Raw genomic sequence first — 10,982 nt, 5'->3', positions numbered from 1 at the left:
CTTGGCGTTTTTTGCACTTGTTGTGCGTTTGTTTTGATAAGTATGCAAAGTTTGCGAATTCTGCATATTTTGCTAACTTACTGTTTTGTTTGGCATGCAGATGTTTGCCGAAGCTTGCCATTTTGGCTTCTTAGGCGAGAGTGACACTGTTTGGGAAAAATTCATTGTATTGAGATAGTTTACACTGGGTCCGCCTCATCAAAAACCTCACCTCCTGTGCGGAGTTTCCCCTTGTGAGGAAAAGAGTACGGCCCGTTTACAATGTATGAAATAACTGAAAATAAATGCGAAGGTCCGCGATCGCTTATAGCTTCGCGATGCGTCCTTTTTACAAACTTAAATGTAGTATTTTTTGAGGCTGTCGGCATTCCAAGGATGCTGCAGCTCATTGCCTTCGGCGTCGGACAAGTGATATGACCCTGGCCTGTTGCTTTTGATTACAAGGAATGGTCCTTCCCACTTGGGCTGTAGTTTGCCGGATGTTTCGGTATTTGGCTTCCATTTTAGGACCCAGTCTCCGACTGCGATGTCCTTTTTCACTATTTTCTTGTCTCTCCACTTCGTTGTTTCTTGTTGATACTTTTCTAGATTTTCCGAAGCTTGCAGGATGTCTAGCTCTATGAGCTCTTTCTCCTCAGAGGGTGTGCCCTCGACTTGATGGGTCACCCTTAGGCTTCGATTCTTAAGCTCTTCTGGTGTCATTGCTTCGGCACCATATAGTAGCCTGAATGGGGTGAACTTGGTGGTTCTTGATTCTGAGGTGTTGTGGGACCAAATGACCTTCGGGAGTTCATCTACCCACTTGCCCTTTTTCTGATCGAACAAGCACTTCTTAATGCTGCCGAAGACGATGCCGTTGGCCCTTTCGACAGCCCCGTTGGATTGTGGGTGGTACACCGAAGCAAAGATTACCTTCGTGCCAAGACTGTAACAGAATTCTCTGAAGAGCTGTGAGTCGAACTGTTTTCCGTTATCGACGGTGATCTCCCTTGGGACCCCGAACCTGCAGACGATGTTCTGCCAAAAGAAATTTCTGATTGTTTCCGATGTGATGTTGATGAGTGGCTTGGCTTCGATCCATTTTGTAAAGTACTCAACAGCAATTGCTGCGTACTTGTAATTGCCCTGAGCTGTGGGTAGGGGGCCCACTAGATCAATTCCCCATCTTTGAAGAGGCCAGGTGGGGGGTATCAGCTGAATTGGCTCTGAAGGTTTTGTGGACTTTGGGCCCATCATTTGGCATGCTTGGCATGTTTTCACAATGTGTTGAGCATCCTTCAGGGCTGTTGGCCAGAAGAATCCTTGCCTGAAGGCTTTGGAGACAAGTTGTCTGAAGCCAATGTGAGATCCGCAAGACCCGGAGTGAATTTCCTTGAGGAGCTCGATTCCTTCGGTCGTTGAGATGCACTTTAACCATGGGCTAGTTACACCTGACTTGAACAATTCTCCTTCGGAGATAACGTAGCCCCTCGCTCTTTGGAACATTTTCTTTTCTTCTTTCTCATTTGGCAGCTCGATGTTTCCCCGAAGGTACTCCATTATAGGTGTTCTCCAACCTTCGGCTGAGATGACTGAGATTTGTTTTTCTTTCTTCGGCTTGACCGAAGGTTTTGTGATTTCTTCGAAAAATACATCTGATGGTAACTGCTCTTTTCTTGATGCTGCCTTTGCCAGTTTGTCTGCTTCGTCGTTCATGTGCCTCGGGATATGAACGATGTCGAAGCCTTTGAAATATTTCTCCATGGATCTAACTGCATCAAGGTACTCGATAAGCTCGGGTTTTCTTGCCTCTGAGTCCTTTTCGATGTGATCTCTGACAACCTTCGAGTCTGTTTTGACTATGAAGTTTTGGTGGCCAAGGGCTTTCATTTTGCGAAGTCCCAGGAGCAAGGCTTCGTACTCGGTTGTGTTGTTGGTAGATGATTCTAGCTTGCCGAAGGTAAGTCGTGCTGCATATCTTGTTTTTGCTCCCGAAGGAGACTCTATGATTGCAGCAATTCCCGCTCCGTCGTTACACCAGGCCCCATCGCAGTGCACGATCCAAGTTTCAGTCGTAGGTTCCTCCTTGAATGTTGGGGATGTCCAATCGGCAATGAAATCTGCTAGTACTTGTGATTTAATGGCTGTTCTTCTTTCGAAGTCTATATAGAACTCCGAGAGCTCCGAAGCCCATTTTGCAATTCTGACTGAGGCCTCTCTATTACTGAACAAGTCATGCAAGGGTTGATCTGTGACCACGATTATCTTGTGAGCTTCGAAATAGTGTCGAAGCTTCCGGGCAGACATGACTACTGCATATGCGATTTTTTCTAGCTCTGAGTACAGGAGCTTCGAGCCTGCGAGAGCTTCGGATACGAAACAAATAGGTAGTTGCTTCTTTTTTCCTTCGCTCTCTCTCTCTCGAGCACGAGCGCTGCGCTGACGACGGAGTAGGATGCTGCGATGTATAGGAGCAACACATCCTTCGGGTCAGGTGAGGTCATTTTGACCATGTTCTGTAGGTGGTTTTTGAGCGCCTTGAGGGCTTCGCTTTGCTCAGGGCCCCACTCAAATTTGTTTGCGCTGCGAAGGACCTTGAAGAATAGTAGGCTTCGGTCTGCAGAGCGTGGGATGAATCTGTTTAGGGCTACAATTCGCCCTGTAAGTTTCTGTACGTCCCTGATGGACTTTGGCTCCTCCATGTTCCAAAGAGCTTTTACTTTGTCATGGTTTGCTTCGATGCCTTTGGTGGACACTAGGCATCCTAGCACCTTTCCTTTGTGAACTCCAAAAATGCACTTGTTGGGGTTCAAGGGCAGTCCTGCTTTTCTTAAGCTTGCAAAGGTTTCGGCCAGGTCTGCCACGTGGTTGCTTCTTATTGAACTGGTTACAACGATGTCATCAACGTAAGCCAGGATGTTCCTTCTAAGTTGATGCTCTAAGACGACAGAAGACATTCTTGAAAAAGATTGTCCTGCATTCTTTAGTCCTTCGGGCATCCTCACGAAGCAGTAGGTGCCGAAGGGGGTTATGAAACTTGTTTTTTCTTCGTCCTCTTTCCTCATCCAGATCTGATGGTATCCGGAGAAACAGTCCAGTAGAGACATCAGTTGACTGTTTGCCGCATCATCGACAACTCTGTCAATTCTTGGCAATGGGAAATCATCCTTCGGATAGGCTTTATTGAGGTCAGTGAAGTCAATGCACATGCGCCATTTGCCGTTCTTCTTTTTGACCGGCACAGTATTTGCCAGCCATGTTGGGTACTTGACTTCTCTAATGACATTTGCATCTAGCAGTCTTTGGACTTCGGCCTTGACTGCTGCGACTTTTTCATCTGCCATTTTGCGAAGCTTCTGCTTCTTCGGCTTGATGTTTGGGTTGGTGTCCAGGCGATGCTCGATGATGTCTCTGCTGACTCCCCGAAGGTCGTTGGCGGACCATGCAAAAACATCTTGGTTCTTGCGGAGGAACTCGAGAAGTTCTTTCTCCTCTTCAGGCTCTAGGGTTGCATTGATAGTCACCATTTTGTCGGGGAGGTGTACATCGAGGGGGACTTTCTTTACTTCACAGTCTTCTTCGAAGGTTGCTTTCTCACTGTCCCCTTGGTGCTTTTCGATGGTAACTGGCTTGGATTCAGTCTGAAGATTGTGAACATTTTTCTGTCCTGGGGTGTATCCCCGTTCAATGTCCCACGCAAGTTGCTGGTCCCCGCGAACGGTGATGACCCCTGCGGGAGCTGGCATTTTCATGCACAAGTATAGTTGATGGACGATAGCTTCGAACTTGTTAATTGTTCCTCTTCCTAAGATTGCGCGGTAAGGGTACGGCATTTCTACCACATCGAAGGTGATGTACACTGTTCTTGCGTTGGCCGTATCTCCGAAGGACACGGGGAGTGACAGTTTGCCGATTGCGTTCACTCTCTTTCCTCTGAATCCCATTAAAGGGATTTCCAAAGGCTGAAGCAGGCTTCGGTCGATACCCATCTTATCGAAGGTATCGGAGAAGATGATGTCTGCTAAACTGCCGGTGTCAACTAGTATCTTGCCAATCCTCCAGCCCTGAATGTTTGCCTCGATGACAAGAGCGTCTGTGTGTGGGTAGCTGATGAGGTTGACATCTTCTTCAGAGAAGGTGATCGGAGAGTGTGACCACTGGGTTCTCTTGGTTAGACCTTCGGAGACGATGCAATGGACTTGCCTGAAGTAATCCCTGCGTTGCCTCTTGTTTTCGAAGTCCAGGGTAGAACCTCCAGAGATGGGCATGAAAATGCCGAAGGATGGTAGTGCCGCGGGTTGGCTGTTTGTGTTTTGGTTTTCTTGTTTTGGTGGGTGAGCTGGGGGTGGTGGTAGCTGCTCCTGAGTGGGTTGAGCTTGGGTTGTGGGTTGAATGGTTTGCATTGGAGGGTTTGGCTGCGGCTGCCAACTATGATTGTAGTTGTAGTTAAACATGGGTGGGCGGTATGCTTGTGTAAATGGTTGAGGTGGAACGAACGAAGGCTGTGTGTACTGAATTTGTTGAGGTTGTTGGGTCTGTGGCCATGTAGTGTGCCTAACTAGCTTGGCCTTTTTCTCGGCCTCCATTCTGTCAAGGGTCTTCTTCTTCTCCAGGCACTAGTTTGTTCTGTGGTCGGAGTCAGATCCATGGAAGTGACAGAAGAATTTTTTGGGATCACGCGAAGGTCCACGACCTCGGCCCCTTCCTCTGCCGCGACCTCTGCCTCGTGCCCCGGACGAAGGCTGCTTGTCGTTTGAGCATTGGGGCTCCGGCTCTGGTGGTGTCATGAAGGGATCGAAGGTTATCTGATCCTCATCTTCGTGCGAAGTTTCTAGAGGTAAGATGAGCTGGTGAGCTGGCTGCTTCTCTTGCTGCCATGTTTGCTGGTTGTATTTTTCAGCCTAACGCATGATTCTTCTTTGCTCGACCCTTCTGCGGTGGTCGGCGTCTGACTTCGCGTACTTTTCTGCTTCTGAATAAAGCTCCTCTAGAGTCCTCGGAGGCTCTCTTATGAGGTGGGAGGCAAGCTGACCAGGCAAGAGTCCCTCGATGCATTTTTCTATCGCATCTTTCTCTGGGAAGTTTGGAATTTGAGCCTTCTTTTGGACGAACCTCCGGAAGTAGTCATAGAGAGGTTCGCGGTCATGCTGGGGGCACATGAAATCTTTGACAGTGTTGGTAGTGAGCCTTCTGAAGCCCTGGAAGTCCTGGAGGAGCCTTCCTTTCAGCTGATACCAGTTGTTTATTGATTGCGGAGGCAGGTACGAATACCAGTTAGCCACAGAACCTTCGCAGGCCATGACAAAGGACTTGGCCATGGTGGAGTCGTCGCCTCCGGCCGAAGCGATGGTTGCTTCGTAGGCCATGAGGAACTGAGTTGGATCTGTTGTGGCATTGTACTTGGGGAGCTGAGTTGGCTTGTAGCCGAGCGGCCATGAAGTTCGCTGCAGAGCGACTGAGAGTGGCGAGGTCGGGTCAAATGGGAGGTTGACCGGCGGTGGCCTTTGGTTCTCATTATGAGCGAAGGCTGTCTGTAGGATGACGCGGTTTTCTTGCTGAGAGGAACCTTCGGGCATTTCTTGGTATGCCCTCTGTAAGCTCTCAACTTCTGCCTCCATCTTTGCTAGCCTGCGCCTGGCCTCGGCTAGCTTGTTGGCTTGGTCCATTGCCCTCTTTTTGGTGGCAAGCTGGGCTTTGATGTCCTTTTTCTTCATTTCGAGGGCTTTGAGCTTGAGTACTGTTTCTATGAGTTGATGAGCTTCGGTGTTTTCAGTGTTATCAAACAGGTCTCCATGAGGAGCAACTTTGTTGTTGATGTCTTCCATTTGTTGGTTGGCTCCTTCGTGCTGTGGTTGGGGGCCGTCGAGGGTGCGGCCAGGTTGTAAACAGGTCTCCATGAGGAGCAAAAGAGGTTGTAAAGAAAGTAGGTGTCGAACTCTCCAATAATGATCAGAAAATTCAACCCTTTACACTGTGGAGAGAGGGGGCTATTTATACCCCTAGCCCTCGGCCAGGTTTTCCAAAATTGCCCCCTCCCAACTCACTTACAGCTCACCCTCAGCCGGTTCCGGGGTAAAATTACAAGGTGAGAGGTCACAAATCCGACCTTCTCACGTACTCGGGAGGTGTACAAATTCGACCTTCTTACATATTCACATTTTTCTCACGTCTTCAGCCGACAAAGGTTACAATAACCTTCGGGCACCTCCGGGAGTTTGGGCCATGAAGGTTCCATCAACGATCGACCAGCCGTCATCTTCGTTCCCGGCCGCGGGCTCTTTTCCCGAATGTCTTGATCTTCGAGTTTATGCTTCTAGGTGGCCGTTTGTCACCTTCGGCGCGGTGGAAGCGGTACCCTTCGGACCGAAGGCCTTGGTGCTTGCGCTTGCGCTTCTGGGCAGCCATCCGTTACCTTCGGCCTTCAGAAGGTGTTATCCTTCGGCTCGAAGGTCATGGTTTTTGAGTTTGCGCTTCTTAGTGTTCATCCGATACCTTCGGGTATGCTTGGCTCTATTTCGTTGTGGCCCTGCAAACAGGTTAGGGAGCATTTCTAAGGGTGAGGGCTTGACCCGAAGGTCCAATCCCCAACAGCTTGCTCGAGCTCGGCCCTCCTCCGAGGCCGCGCGGGATGAGGCCTGCTTGGCGCACCCCCTCCTCCGGCCCCCCTCTTCCCTGCCGGCCCCGGCGCCCACCGTCCTCGCCGCCCCCATCCCCGCGCCGGCCACCCGCACCACAGCCACCGGCGTCGACCTCGTCCCAGGCCCCAGGCTGTCCTCCGCCACGCCGGCCGCGGCGGGACCGCACGCACGCTCCGCCACCCCGCGCCGGCGCTACGGCGAGGCCTGCACGCCGTCCTCCGCCACCGGCGAGCACGGGGCGGATCTGTGAGGAGGGGCTCTGCGCGAGCGAGCTCTTCTCCCAGAGCGCGCGCCGGCCATCCTCCCCATCTCCGGCGGAGGCAGGTGGGCCCCGAACCCGGCGACCTGGCCGGCGCCGCCGCTGTAGCCTCTCCCGTGCGCCGGCCGCGGCTCCCTCCGCTCCGGCTGCTCCTCTCCAGCGCCGCGGAGCCACGCCGCCCCTCCCTGCTCCCTATGCGGAGCTACGCCACGAGCGGCGGCGGCGCGGCCTCGATTTCCCCGTCCTCGCCCAGCCTCTCTCTCGAGCGGCGGCGGAGCTCCGTGCGCGCCTGCCCCCCGGCGGCTCGCTCACCCAGCAGCGGCGCGGACGGGGGGCGCAAGAAAGCGGATAGCAGCACCGCCGAGCTGCTATGCGCGAGCGGGGCGTGCGGAGCTGCTGCTGCCTTGTCCCAGCACCGTCCTCTTTCTCTCACGGCGCGGTGGCGGAGGATCAAGGGAGCAATGGTGGAGGAGGAGCAAGGTGCGGCGGCGGAGGAGCAAGGGAGCTACGGCGGCGGAGGAGCAGGGGAGCGGCAGTGGAGGCGGAGCAGCGGACGGTGGCTTCCGGCTCTGCGCGCGAGGCAGCTGTGGACGACACGAGGTGGGGCCGATGAATGATAGCGGAAGGCCTGTACCACGCTGAAAATAGCGAAAGCGTTTTCTTCCTCTTGTTTACCGTTTGCTTCCCAGTTGCCCGATGCAGAGAAAATTTCGCTATGTTGGTACTGAAGGGAGGGATAGAGATCCCCGGTGCGGATAGCCTCAAAGAGTAGAGGCAGCGACCAAACCGCAGAGCACGGTCAAGCCAAGGAGGCAACAAGGAGGAAGAAAGAATCGCTTTCGATTACCAGGCTGCATCTCCTACCCCATGCTCCAGCTCCGTGACATCATCGTTTGTTTTCCACTAGGATCTCCATTAGTTTTGCTTGCTGCATTCTCTTAGGGCGTGATTGGTTGTCTTCTCCCGTGAGCCTGGCTCGCATCCGAGAGCCAGCCCCCAGTAGCCAGGCTGTGTGCATGCAAGAGGTGGTTATTTGGTTGCATGCTGAGTCCAGCCAGGCGAGCCAGAGATGCTGTTTGGTTATATGCATGCATAGCCAAGTTTGAATTCAGATGCAAGTGCGTAGTTGTTTGGTTGGCTGGATACAAGTTGGTTGAATAATCTCTTGCATGAAGTGGTGAGGTTACCAGCAAGCAGTTCATGAGTTCGGATAGGTAGTTTTAACACAATATTACATCAATTTCCTAATTAAATACACAATGGCTAGAGCTTGAACTACCAATATTGCACACATGACTACTAATACAACATCTCTACGTGAAAAAGGCATCATGTTGAGATTGTTTGCAGCAGACGCAACATTTGTTCCTGGTTGCACATAGAAAGCTGAGAAGGCTTCTTCTTTAGTTCTGTATTTTTTGTAGCAAGCACCACTGAAACCATCCACTTGAGGATGGCAATCGCCCCAACTTGAGAACACACCAGTTTGTCGACCAACATGAACTACATACCATGCCATTGATGCAAGCTATGTTGTTGCTAAAAAGAAGAAACATCATCATTGGCAATGGGCATATGCTCAGTTTCATTTAAGGAAATCAATATAATTACACATATGATCAAATTAACAGAACATCATCATTGGCAATGGGCATATGCTCAGTTTCAATTAAGGAAATCAATATAAATGCACATATGATCAAATCAACAGAACCAAAACATTGGCAATGGGCATATGGTCAGTTTGAGCTATGGAAATCAACAGAAGTGCACAAAGGATAAATTCAACAGAGCCACATCATTGGCAATGGGCATAAGCTCAATTCAACAAATTAACACATCAAATGGTACTGATTGATCCAGCAATGTGTCCAATCCACATCATCAGCAAACTCATAGATGAACTACTCATCTCTAAGGACTACAAGTAGCAGTTGTGACACTATCATCTAATCAATCACTAACTATATGGTATAGTTAGTAAAGAGAGAAGATTAGCTGCACAAAAGAGTGAAGGATCAGATCAACTGCACAAGTCAAGGCAGGAGGAGATATGCACAGAACCAGCCACCATGAGTGCATCATCCTCTATGCTCAAGTTTAGCCACCACCAGATCTCAAGGCTCACTGCACAAAAGAAGGCACTTGCAAATCAGCAGGCTAACTGCACAAAAGAAGCCACCATCTGATCAGCAGGCTCACTGCACAAAAGATGGATCAACCAGATGTAGAGGACCACCCTTTACATGTAGTAGTGCTTGGCCAAGTAGCTCTTGAGCCATAGAACACGGTGAGAGTCATTCATCTTGACAAATGCAGAACCATGAGCCTTGTTGTCAAGCAGATGGCTGTAGGCAGCCAGCAGTGCTTTATCAGTGAAGCCAGGCATAAACATGACAGCATCATACAAAGCAGGGTGAGAATCCTCAACCTTGGTCTCACGACTAGCAGAGGCAACATTGTTCACTGCATATGTCATGCCAGTTAGGACAACAATATCCCCATCACTAAGTATGCACCTCTTTCTCTTGTTGTTTGCATCAGATTGTGGCCCACTACCACCACCAACAACAACACCAGTTGTACCAGTAGCAGCCTGTTGTGTCTTGGTTTGCTCAGCACTCCCACCAGCAGCCATACCAACATCAGAATCCACATAATTAAGGTTGCTGTCAGCAAAGTCAGATAGGGATCCCAAAGGCTCACTAGACCCCATGGCAAACTTGCCAGTTGCCTGCCCATTGGCAAAAATGATCTGCATCTAGTGGTAGTTGTCTATGGGCTTGTTAAGTAAGTCAGCATCCTTAGGGTGTGCCTAAAATGTATTTTGGACAAGTCAGTTTGTGAAGAAAATTTATGAATGCAGCAAATAACTTCTCTAAGTTTAACAGGTCAACACACCTTCACATGGCCCTTGTAGTGCTCATCCTCCAAAGTGATTGCACAGGTGTCCTCATTCCACAAAGCACCACTAAGTTCTCTAAGTTTAACAACCCTTACCCACCTCTGCCTCCACTTCCTCAGGTGGTTGTACACTTGAGTGTCAGTGATCTCATTGCCTGAAAACTCTTGCATAGCCTTGGCAACTTGATTCAGGTGTACTTCCTTGAACCCTTTGTCAGTTCTCACCCCACTTGAGATCAGCTGGCACATGCGGCGAAGCATGAAGCTAGACATGGCATTGGTCCACCTCATTGCATTCCTAGTAGCAGCACCAGCAGCCTGGGCACCAGCACCAATAGGAGGCTGGGCACTAGCACCAACAGCAGCCTGGGCACCAACACCAACAACAGCCTAGGCAGCGGCTTCAGCAGCCTCAAGCTCCTCCACCAAATCAAACTGAGGAAACTCTTGAGCAATCTCTAGTACAACCCAATTAACAGACAATAATTAAATCAAAGAGTGGTTTGCAAACAAGATTGAATAGTGATAAACATCATTGCATCATGCACATTGCCTCAGGTTATAAAACAAGATGGATCATCGTTGCATAATACCCATTGCCTCATGTTATGTGAAAGCGATCGGGTGCTCTAGCCTAAGAGGGGAGGGGGTGAATTAGGCACTCTAAAAACCTTAACTTATGTCTCCAACTAGTTTGCACAAAACTAAAACTAAAACAAGCTATCTAGATGTGCAACTATGGTTCACCTTAGTGTAAAACCCTCATCCCAAAAGAGTTTTGCAACCTATAGCCAATCCTAGCAAGATACTACACTAAGAAAGTAAAGGCACACAAATTGCAATATGAAATGCGGAAGCTTAAAGGGATGGATGAGAGGAAGCGAACTCTCGACATGAGGATTTATCCCGTGGTTCGGTTTGCCACAAAGGCGCCCCTATGTCCACGTTGTTGAAGCACTCACTAAGAGTATCACTTCCCGGCAAGCAAGTCTCTTCCGTGAACACAATCACGGTCACCTTGATCCCGATCTTCACTAAGGGAGATTGCCCACGAAGGAGGGGTCTCCGTCCCCTGCACAATGTTGTCGACGCCGCTCAACACCAAGTCGGAGGGTCATAGACTTGCCGGCGAGCCACCAAAGCTCCAAGGATGGCTGGCGCACCAAGATACAAGGATGGTTCACTTTAGAACCACAACACAA

General features: G+C 50.1%; 1 pseudogene; it reads right to left on the bottom strand.

Annotated features, from left to right (window-relative positions):
• Positions 1 to 9,118: 9,118 nt before the first annotated feature.
• Positions 9,119 to 10,385, bottom strand: LOC120688773 (annotated as a pseudogene).
• Positions 10,386 to 10,982: the final 597 nt, after the last annotated feature.

This window comes from Panicum virgatum, chromosome 9N (genome assembly GCF_016808335.1).
Source record: "Panicum virgatum strain AP13 chromosome 9N, P.virgatum_v5, whole genome shotgun sequence".
NCBI lineage: Eukaryota > Viridiplantae > Streptophyta > Magnoliopsida > Poales > Poaceae > Panicum > Panicum virgatum.
This window is presented reverse-complemented; position numbering and strand designations above follow the sequence as displayed.